Source organism: Leopardus geoffroyi, chromosome X (genome assembly GCF_018350155.1).
Source record: "Leopardus geoffroyi isolate Oge1 chromosome X, O.geoffroyi_Oge1_pat1.0, whole genome shotgun sequence".
Classification (NCBI taxonomy): Eukaryota; Metazoa; Chordata; class Mammalia; order Carnivora; family Felidae; genus Leopardus; species Leopardus geoffroyi.
This window is the reverse complement of record NC_059343.1, coordinates 26,199,915-26,211,351: the sequence shown is the minus strand read 5'-3', so window position 1 is coordinate 26,211,351 and position 11,437 is coordinate 26,199,915.

The following is an 11,437-nucleotide window of genomic DNA, read 5'->3' as shown; positions in this document are numbered from 1 at the left end:
AGCCATCAGCCCAGAGCCTGACGCGGGGCTCGAACTCACGGACCGCGAGATCGTGACCTGGCTGAAGTCGGACGCTTAACCGACTGCGCCACCCAGGCGCCCCTGATGTGATTTTTTGATATTACGCAACAGGAAATGCGCCAGCATTGGCCGGAGCCACGTAACTCCGTGAACCAGGAATTTTCCAAATGGCCAACGCATGACATTACAAAATAACGCGTGAGTCAAAGATACATTCGAAGCGTAAGATAGACCAATGGGTCTTAATGGAACAGCGCATGAAAAATTCACTGATGTGGTTTTAGACTTCACATTCAAAAAACCTTCAAGAAGTTATCATTTAATGAAGTCTGGTGTTATGTCAAAGAAGGGCATCCACGATGATCTGAAAAGCCTATTAAAATACCCCCCCCCCCTTTTTCAACTGCTTGTTTCTGAGAGGCTGGATTTTCTTCATACACTTCAAGCTGAAGTTTCTTTTTTTTAATTGAAATGTTTAAAAGATTTCATTTTTGGGGCGCCCGGGTGGCTCAGTCGGTTGGGTGGCCGACTTCGGCTCAGGTCATGATCTTGCGGTCCGTGGGTTCGAGCCCCGCGTCGGGCTCTGTGCTGCCAGCTCAGAGCCTGGAGCCTGTTTCAGATTCTGTGTCTCCCTCTTTTTCTGACCCTCCCCTGTTCATGCTCTGTCTCTCTCTGTCTCAAAAAATAAATAAATGTTAAAAAAATTTTTTTTTAAAAAATAAAAGATTTCATTTTTAAGTAATCTCTGCACCCAACGTGGAGTCTGAACTTACAACTCTGAGATCAAGAGTTGCGTGCTCCACCAACTGAGCCAGCCAGGTGCCCCTGAGTTGAAGTCTGTAACCCAAACGACGGTCTGACGGATTAAATACAGAAGCTAGCTGTCTTCTATAAGCCAATGTCGATGAAATTTATAAAAATGGAAGATAATTCTACTCTCGGTGCTTTTAGAAAAGTGTTTTTCTTAAAAATCATGTTATTCCCCTCCTCCCAGCTCTTTCTCTCTCTGTCTCTCGAAATAAATAAATAGACTTAAAAAAAAAGAGACTTTCTCTTAGTTTTAACCTCTATTATGAGAAACATCAACACAACCCACCTGAACAGAATCTCTTAGGCATCCTCACTCATTTCTAGGTGTATAAAGGGATCCCGACACCAAAACATTTGACAGCTGTTGCTTTGGAGCAAAAGTTCTGAACGTTTAAAACATGCTCAGAATCACCTGCGGAACTTTTCAGAAACACTGGTGCCTGCCCCCACCCCCTAGATAAATTAAATCAGAATCTCCGGGGCTGGAGCCTGGGCATTAGGAAACAGGTTTATTTTGAAACCCTCCAAATGACATAATGTACACCCAGGGTTAAACACTATTGCCCCAGCGGAGTGTTTTCCAAACGCGTTCGATCATAAAAATCATCTGAGACTCTTGTTACACGTAGCAGCCCCAGGTCCCTTCCTGGATTTAATGTAGCCCGTCTCTGGGGGAAGTGGCCGGGAAATCTGTTTTTTTCAGCATCTCAGGTGATTCTTAAAATGAGACAACTTGGGGAAACACCGCACCATTCTCTTCCTGACCTCCTCATTCTTTTTTAAAAATGTTTTACGTATGTATGTATGTATGTATTTACTTACTTATTTAACACTGATTTACCTTTTTGAGGGGTGGCAGAGAGAGAGGGAGAGAGAAAATCCCAAGCAGGCTCCTCGTTGTTGGCAAAGAGCTCACCAAGGCTCGCGAACTGTGAGATCATGACCTGAGCCAAGATCAAGAGTTGGACATTTAACCAACTGAGCCACTCAGGCGCCTCTATCTCTCTATCTATCTATCTATCTATTTATATTCAAGTTAGTTAACAGTGTAGTATTGGTTTCAGGAGTAGAACCCAGTGATTCATCACTTCCATATAACACCCTCATTTGTGATGGCAGGCTAGCTAAGGCGTTAGCTGTTAACAAAGGCATTACTTGACTAAGTTCAACCCACAAAGTTTGGAGCGCACACCTTAAAACTTCCCCTGGGAAATTACCTTCTAATGTGAGATGTGGCATGCGGAAATGCCTTTAGAATGGCAAGGAATAAAGAGAGAGTTACTGATTATTTGCATGGAGGGACTTCCTCCCAGGTCACTCAAGTTGCACACAGTTTTGTGGGAAGTGCTTTCTAAATTTGGGCTGGGCTGGGTGAGTGGATTCTGCACACAGAGCCGACTTTTCAGGCCAAGTGTCTGGAGGGGCCTGTGTCAGGGGACCGGCAAGAACCAGTTTTTCTTGATTTGATCGTCTTGTACCTAGGATCAAAGCTTTGTCAATACAATAGTTGCATTTCCTCATGAGTTGTAAGGAGGCCAACAGATCCTAGGAGGGGTACAAATGGATGAATTACCTTGAAGAAGAGACAGGAGAGCGGTTTATGGGAATCACTGTGGAGAAGTGAAACTTGCCGCAAGAGAATACGCCCTCAAATTCCTACTTTTTATCTTTGGGTGAAACAGGAAGAAGGCCCTGCCAGTGTTAAATAGTAATTTCCTGTCTACAATGCCACAGTCGTTCTTTTTCTGGTCCCAGAGACTAGAAATCACTCAAGTACGAGTGAGCAGAGGCAGAAATTGGGCCTTAGTAGTTTTCATGTACTAAATGACCAATGTCTGGCTCTCATCATAAACGTTCAATGACAGTCGTGATCACTTGTCTAGAGCTCACTGTTAAAAAGTTCCAAAAATATTAAGAAGTCTATACAGAGCATCTCTTTGACGTAACTGGCGTGTAATGAAGCAAACTTGCAAAAACCTATAAGAAAAACAGGACAGTCAGAAAAGATAACCATAAAGCTGACAACAAGATTTTCCTCTGGGGAGTGGAAAGGATGGGACTAGGAGAGGAGACTTTTCCCTTTATAGCTCTCTGCCATTACATATTTTTAACTATGAGTAGCTAGTCTCTAGACTGTTTCTAAATGACACGTTTACAGTTTGAATTACGTAATCCTATAACAGGAGCCTTTCTAGGGACCTCGGAGACTCCTCCGTCATCCCCAACCCCAACCCTCTGAATTGCTCCAACTTCCTGTTCACTGGTATCTACAAGTGGCAGCGGTTGGGATGCTGACAATACTCTTCCACCAAGAGAGAGAATTTTTTTCAAAAAAATCTTAATGTTTATTTTTTGAGAGACGGAGAAAGACAGGGCGTGGGCGAGGGAGGGGCGGAGAGAGAGGAATCCGAAGCAGGCTCCGGGCTCCGAGCTGTCGGCACGGAGCCCGATGCGGGGCTCGAACCCACGAACCGTGAGATCATGACCTGAGCCGAAGTCGGACGCTGAACCGACTGAGCCACCCAGGCGCCCCGCGGTAGAACCTTTTGAACATGGGTTGGCCACGTGGTTTGCTTTGGTCAATGGGAATGTTAGCAAATGTGCCACAAGCCAAAGCTTAAAGAACACTGGTTCACCGGGGCCTGTACCGTGGTGCTCTTCTCACCTGTCTACCTGGTTGACGACGACAGACGAAGGCCCATGTGTACTCACTGCCCTAGCCAACCACTACACGTGCTGGCAAGGAAATGGATTCTCTGATTTTCTGACTGACCACAAGCACATGAGCAACCCCAGATGAGATCAGGCTGGCCCAGCCCAGGAGAAGCCTCCTACAGAAGTAGGAACTGAATCAATGGTGGTTGTTTTAAATCTCAAAGTTTTGGTATGGTTTGTTACGCAGCAGCTGATAACTGAGACAGCCTTCAAATGATCAATTCCCTGCTCTAGTCAAAGAGGTCCATTCAATCTCCACCACAAACCACTGTGCACACGCTTTTGTTCGTACCCCATCCCTGTGGATGTTCCCTATCCTCGCTTTTTATCCGAGACCTACCTGTCTTCTTCCTTTTTTGTAAATGTTTCTTTTAGTTTTGAGAGAGAGAGAGAGAGAGAGAGAGAGAGAGAGACAGAGAGAGAGAGACAGACAGAGAGTGCGCAAGCCGGGGAGGGGCAGAGAGACAGGGAGACGAAGGATATGAATCGGGGTCTGTGCTGACAGCACAGAGCCCGATGCAGGGCTCCAACTCACCAACTGTGAACTCATGACCTGAGCGGAAGCTGAACGCTTAACTGACTCAGCCACCCAGGCGCCCCCATCTGTCTTCTTTGAAGATACTCTCGATCCCTCTACCTTTCCATGACCAAGAGCTTTCTTTTCTAAACTTTTGAAACATGCTTTTTATCTGTTAAGCGTGTCTGCTGCCACGAGATTTTGAATTCTACTGCGAAGACTTCTGTAGTTTAACACAACAGAGGTCGATGAGAGGTCATCCAAAGTGATTTTATAGAAGTGCGCTGATTAAATTTTTCCTTTGCAACTTTATTACTATTAAACTCAACAGTCTATACCTTCTTCGATACTCACACGACACTCAAAAACTGTTATCTTTGGGGCGCCTGGGTGGCGCAGTTGGTTAAGCGTCCGACTTCAGCCAGGTCACGATCTCGCGGTCCGTGAGTTCGAGCCCCGCGTCGGGCTCTGGGCTGATGGCTCAGAGCCTGGAGCCTGTTTCGGATTCTGTGTCTCCCTCTCTCTCTGCCCCTCCCCCGTTCATGCTCTGTCTCTCTCTGTCCCAAAAATAAATAAACGTTGAAAAAAAAAATTAAAAAAAAAAAACTGTTATCTTTATATGTGTGCGTCCAATCTCTGCCATTATATTGTTGACTCGAAAGGGTAGAAATGCTTCTTTATCTCCGTCTCAAAGTGCTCTGTACAAGACCTTATTTATATGACATAGAGACTAGTCCTCTGGCTTTGGAGTCAAAAAGCCTGAGTTCAAATCCCTGGCACCTACCAGCTGGATGACCTTGGGCACAAGAATTAACTTCTCTGAAAGCCAACCTTTCCCAAATTAAAAAAAAAAAAAAATCATATTTACCTGACCGAGTTATGTTTAGGATTAAAAGACAGATTTCAAACCTTCTTATTGGCATTGCACACACAGTAGTCATGCTACAGATGAAAACTTTTGCTAGAAATGAAGCCTCGTGTTAAGGTGCAGCCCGCAGTTTCCTTAAAACCTGGCTACTCTAAGCGTGCTCCTATGCAGACGAACAGCACGGTCTGCCAGGCCCCGTGAGATTACTAGAAATAGACAATGTCAGACCGCATTCCAGATCTACTGAATATGGATTTTAAGAAGACTCCCAAGTATTTCCTGTGCATGGTAAAATTCGAGAAGTACTTCTTTAAAAGACCTTAAAATAAAGCCAAGAGACCTGTAAATTGATTTAACATGATATCTGGGCAATTAAGCACTCATATCCACTGGATTAGGTGCTCATCTAATCTCATTATTTGATGGGAACTTCTGATAATGAGCCCCCAAAAGAAAGCCTGGATCATCATCCATATCACAGTAGTTCACCCAAGAGAGCTGGCAGAAAGGATTTCTTTTTTATCTAAACTTCTAAACTTGGTTTTTACCAAAGCCAATGAATTAATTTCTGCTAAATGTGAATGCAGAGGGACTTAGAGGTTTAACACTTATCTTGAAAGGTTTGTTGTTGTTGTTGTTGTTGTTGTTGCTGTTGTTGTTAGCCTCCAGCATCTTTCTTTTCATCCCTAGGAGTTAAAGAGCAAGGGAAAGACTTAGAAAGAATAGAAATTACTTTGTTGATGTAAATGGTTATCTGTAAATTCAGGTTGCTGAAAGAGAGCTAGCTCTTAAACCCACAATCTGACATGTACATTACTTGAATTTTACCCAGTAGGGACAAGAACCAAAGGAGGGATGGATGTGACTAGCAGGAGACAGAGATGGAAACTTTCTACCCCAGAAGACTCTCCACAAAGGGAGGAAATCTGGAGACCTAAGGGCTCAGAGGCACTATTTTCACTTCCCTGTTGCTTTGTGAAATGTTTTTGGACTGAAGTTCTAGTTTCTTCTCCATAGGCCTCATCTGTTCCTGGCTGCCTTTATAAACATGAGTCAGTACAATGGCATGATAAAAATAGAATTGAGGGGGGGAAAAAAAAAACCCTAAGAACACGCATTCCAAAGAGAATGCCCATTTTTAAAAATCTGAAACTTTCCCCCTTGTTTCAGATATCTGCCCGGATTGCACAAGCTGGTGGGATCAGAGCACACAAAGGTTAGGTAGGTTTAATTTTGCTAGGCCCTTTTACCGTTGGGCCAACCTCTAAGAGCTGTTCTGTTGGCTTTCGTGAAGGAATCGATGACCTTCTAACTGCTTTGGAGCAGAAACTAAAATTTTCATTAGAAGCCTGGGTATAGGGATTTATTTATTTATTTATTTATTTATTTACCCTTTTTTATTTTTTAATAGGAAATTTACGGTCAAATTGGTTTCCATACAACACCCAGTGCTCATCCCCAACAGGCGCCCTCCTCAATGCCCATCACCCACTTTTCCCTCTCCCTCCCCCACCCCCCATCAACCCTCAGTTTGTTCTCAGTTTTAATCTTATGCTTTGGCTCTATAGGGAATTATTTAAATTGTTTGGGAGCTTTGCCCTCAGAGCCACTGTCCTCGGTCAGGCTGGGAGACTATGATATACTTGGATTTGAACTTTTACTACACTCATTCTTTGTATTATAGTTCAGATTATCCTAAGAGAATGGAATCCATATCTTATCTCCAAACCCAATTTTTACCTACTGGTTTAAGATATCCTTTTCCTCTAATTCACTCCTTTAGGGAGGCATGAGTAGCAAGGGAAACGGACAGATTCAACTTTCTCCTTTCTTCCCTTCTTTTATACAAGTCTGAAAGGCAGGGGTGCCCGGGGGGGCTCAGTCCGTCAAGCCTCGGACTTTGGCTGAGGTCATGATCTCGCAGTTTGCGAGTTCCAGCCCTGTGTCCAGCTCTGTGCCGACAGCTCGGTTCATGGAGCCTGCTTCGGATTCTGTGTCTCCCTCTCTTTCCCCCGCTCACCCTCTGTCTCTGCCTCTCTCTCTCTCTCTCTCAAAAATAACTAAATGTTTAAAAAAAAAAGTCTGAAAGGTAGACAAAGGAAAGAATGAGATGCACGTGGGTTGAGGATTAAAACTGATGCATAAAAATTGAAATTCTCCACAGGTGTGGTTGAGTCTTTGGCCTCTTGGTCCTAACAGAAATAAATTAGGAGGCGAAACCAGAGTTCACGCAAATACTCATTTGTGTGAGCTGCAAAGAACAGGTAAACGGACAACATCAGTAAAATGGAAATTCTCAGTTGCTCAACTAAGGAACAGAACAAGTTTTTCTCTTCAAGACCAATTTATGGTAGAGGAAGTGAAGCACTATCTTGACTCGAGGGGGAAGTGTCTCTGTGTCCCAAGACCTGAACCTTCCGATGGGGTGGTGGGGAGAGGTAAGAGGTTAATAGAGAAAAATATGAAAACTAGGGAAGAGGGGCACGAGTGTGTACAAATGGTCAAAAAGAAGCAAGAACTTGTAGCCAAACTCTGTCCGACGTTTCCGGGGTAATTTGTTTCAGAGTAAATGACTGGGATTTCAAGTTTTGGTGTTAGGAACTTTTTGCTAGATCGTTAAGGGAGAAAATGTCAAGTAAGAGCAAAGACGAAGAATTAGAAAGCAGAAACCGAAATAGTTCACGGGGTTGCGAACCCCTTAAGCCTTCAGGTACTTGACTTGCTACCTCTGATTAATGCCAACCACTGGGCAACAGCCAATAAAAATGAGCCGTTCGATATATTACACAGGATTTTCAACGGACACGTACGGGGTGGAATGCAATGTGCCCTTTTAATTTATATCTCATTTCCAGGTTGAACCATTTTGCAACTGAAAGATGCAGTACTCATATGATTTGACGCCGAGATGAAAGTCTCTCTGAAGTGGAAAATGGGAGTTATTCGAGAGCAAACAGTATACATCACCATCAGTTGTATCCTAAATAACACAGTCTCTGGTGCACAACAAGCCATTACAGCTTCGTAGGCATTCCGAATGTTGTACTTAATAAAGCAATTATAATCTGTCATCCCGTCCTCGGTAAGCAGTACCTCTCCACAGCTTATGTTATGGATTTCTTCGGTAGAAATGAGACTTACTGAAGTATAACCAAGAGTTTTAAAATGTCGTATTCATTTTACGCCATGGAATATGTGACGTGCTCCTAAACTCGAACATGTTCATGATAATTTTTATAGAATACCACTTAAGATTGATCTTCTATGGAGGAAATGGATTACAACTGTATGCATAAAACTCTAACGGTGGCTTCAGGAGACAGTGATGATAAAAATGGCTAAGGTAAACTGTGAAAATGAATATGGGAAGACAGGGCTGTTTCTAAAGACGCCGTGAGTTACACGCTGTTTACCATTATGCACTGTCAGACGGATACTAGGGCTTTTGTTTTGTTTACTCTCCCTAGAGGCACAGATCGAATTGAGTTATAAACCACCGTGGTCTATTGAGTCGAGTTGGCAGGCACTGGTGATTAAATTTGGGGGGAGATTAGGGATAAAGTGGAATTAGAGAGAATTTCAAAGTACTGAGCCTGAGTAATGCTATAAAGATAAGTATACATGTAAATCCTGGGGTCAAAAGATTTAAGATTTGGCCTCGTTTACGTGAAGCAGTCAACTATCCACAAACGAAAACGTGGAGATCACAGGAGACACAGGAGGGACTGGAGATACAGATTCACACATCATCCAAAGAACATAATGGCAGATATGGCAAGCGATGAGTTCACGAAGATAAGACACTGGCGGGAGGGGGGTGGGGTGGGGGGAAGCAAGAATTTCAGTTCTAGGAAATGGAAGGTTGATAGGAAACCAATGAAAGTTCTTAGAAAGGATGAAGTGGGGAGGTAGGAGAATGAGTAGCAGCGTGCAGTGACACAAGACCCACCGGGTGACGGCAGGGGGATCTTCCTAAAGGAGGGGTTCTATCAATAAAGAACTGGATAAATACATTATCACTGGAACGTGCTTGCACTGAAAGTCTATGTAGGTGTCAAGAAGGATGAGGTCAATCTACGTGTACCGACAGTGAAAAATTAATACAAAAAAAGCTAAGGGACAAAATAGCCTACGTAGTATCCGAAATTAAAGTAGATACACATAAACGGAAAGACATCCGATGTTCTTGGATTGGACTGAGCCACCCAGGTGCCCCAGGAATAATATCCTTCTGGAGGCACAGAAATCAAGGCAGTAACTCTTTACCTGCCATCCAATAGATTGATAGAAAATCTCATTATAGGATTTTAGTTACACAGGATATAATTCTCCTTTATTTCAGTCAGCAAAGAGAAAGCAGTGTAAAGCCAATTTCATAAGCTCAGGTCTTGTCAAAAGAGAAATGGTAAGCCAACTTGACATAGTGCCAACTTTTTGTGGTTTTCAAATTATTTTTTTAAAGTAGGCTCTACGCCCAAGGTGAGGCTGGAAATTCACTACCCCGGGATCAAGAGTCACATGCTCTACCGACTGAGCCAGCCAGGCGCCCAAACGTAGGGCTAACTTAAAAAAAATTTTTTTTTTAAAGTTTATTTCTTTATTTAAAGAGAGACAAAGACAGTATGAGCGGGGGAGGGGAAGAGACAGGGATAGAGGGAGAATCCCAAGCAGGCTCTGCGCCGTCAGCACAGAGCCCCACGAGGGGCTCGAACTTGCGAAGCTGTGAGATCGTGACCTGAGCTGAAACCGAGAGTCGGACGCTTAACTGACTGAGCCAGCCAGGCGCCCTTGGGCTATCTTTTCGATGACGGAAAATATATCCGACAAAGGATGATTTCCATAAAATGAATAACTTGAGAGGCAAAAATCGAGAGTGAGGATGATACAAACTTTGCATATTCCGTTTGAAACAATCAATGTGAGTTAACGCAACCCAGAGCAGACAGAATCGCCCCATAATGGCTACTGAATGGCAGTGCCAGGTGAGCTCTTTGGGAACCCGTGAGAAAGTGTTTCTGGAGGTAGGTATGGCCCACCCTAGAATATCCTCAGTCTCGCTGGTTGTGGTTGAATCCACAATCAAAAGAAATAAAACAATATTTGGCTCTCTAGTTATGACAACCTCTTGCTCACAACTAAGGGCTTGATGGTCCAATTCGACAGTAATTCATATTAGGGCTCACATGTGGGAACCTGCCTTTTCAACTGGATCTAAGTAATGCCCCATGAAATAATGCAGAAAACATGTGGACCCATGAAGTGGACAGATTCACATAGTGAGGGTTTGGAACTGAGCTTTGATCAGTTAGGTAGAAAAAGACAATAGAAGTAGGTACTATTTGGGTAGCATTATTCTTTGTGGGTTGGCTAAAAGCAGTCAGGGTAAACCAGATCAATTATTTCCAGAACTCTCAACATTTTTCTGCTTTTGGGCAAGAACAACAGACTCGTTTGTAGATAGACTTGTCTGTCCTCCAGGAAAACAGATTACAATACGTTTGGGCCGTAAAATCAAATAAAACTATAGAGAACTTAAAAATACTGATTTGTATTTATTTTTTAAAAACATTTATTTATTTTCGATGAGAGAGAGAGAGAGAGAGAGAGAGAGAGAGAGGTGGGGAGGGGCAGCAGAGAGGGAGACAGAAGATCTGAAGCAGGGTCTGTGCTGACAGTGGACAGCCTGACACGGGGCTTGAACTCACAAACCATGAGATCATGACCTGAGCCGATGTTGGATGTTTAACTGACTGAGCCACCCAGGCGCCCCCAAATACACTGGTTTTTAAAATGAAAAAGTAATACATACACATAGTAGAAATTTTAAAAGGGGATGGAGTGAAAAGTAAGTAAGACTCATTCTCAAAAGGCAATTGTTTCTTTCCAGTTTCTTGCATATCCCTAGAGAAGTATACTGATTTGTATTTATATAAAGTGGAGCATATTATGTGTTCCTGCTAAACAATGTAACTTGGAGACCTTTTGCTATGATGAGATATAAAGCCACATGATTCTAACAACTGTGTAGTATTGTATACAGTTCTACATTTATTTAGCATAATGTCCTATTGATGACTATTTTTTCCAGGTGTTGACTTTCTTAATGCTGCCACAAATACCTTTTCACTTTTTTTGTGTGCCCAGGGATAAACCTGTGCCATGAGTGAATTTATACAAATGAAATTATTGGGTCAGAGGGTACGAATATTTCAAATTGGGGAAAAAAACTTCAACAGATACTGGGAAACTGCCCTCTAAAAATGTCTATAATCTCATCACTAATGCAGGAGAGTGCCTGTCTCCCTACAACCTTGCCCACTGGGTGTATTATATCATTTTTGACTTTGGGTAATCTGTGAGGGAAAACGGTTTTCGTTAGCATTTTTTAAAATTCTGAGTACAAACCTGAGAATACTTCTTAAAAATTATAGCTCAGCGAGCTCAGTGACGAGACAGAGAACTTTTTTAAATCCCATTGGACTCTGGCTCTCTTTTGGTGAAGGGAT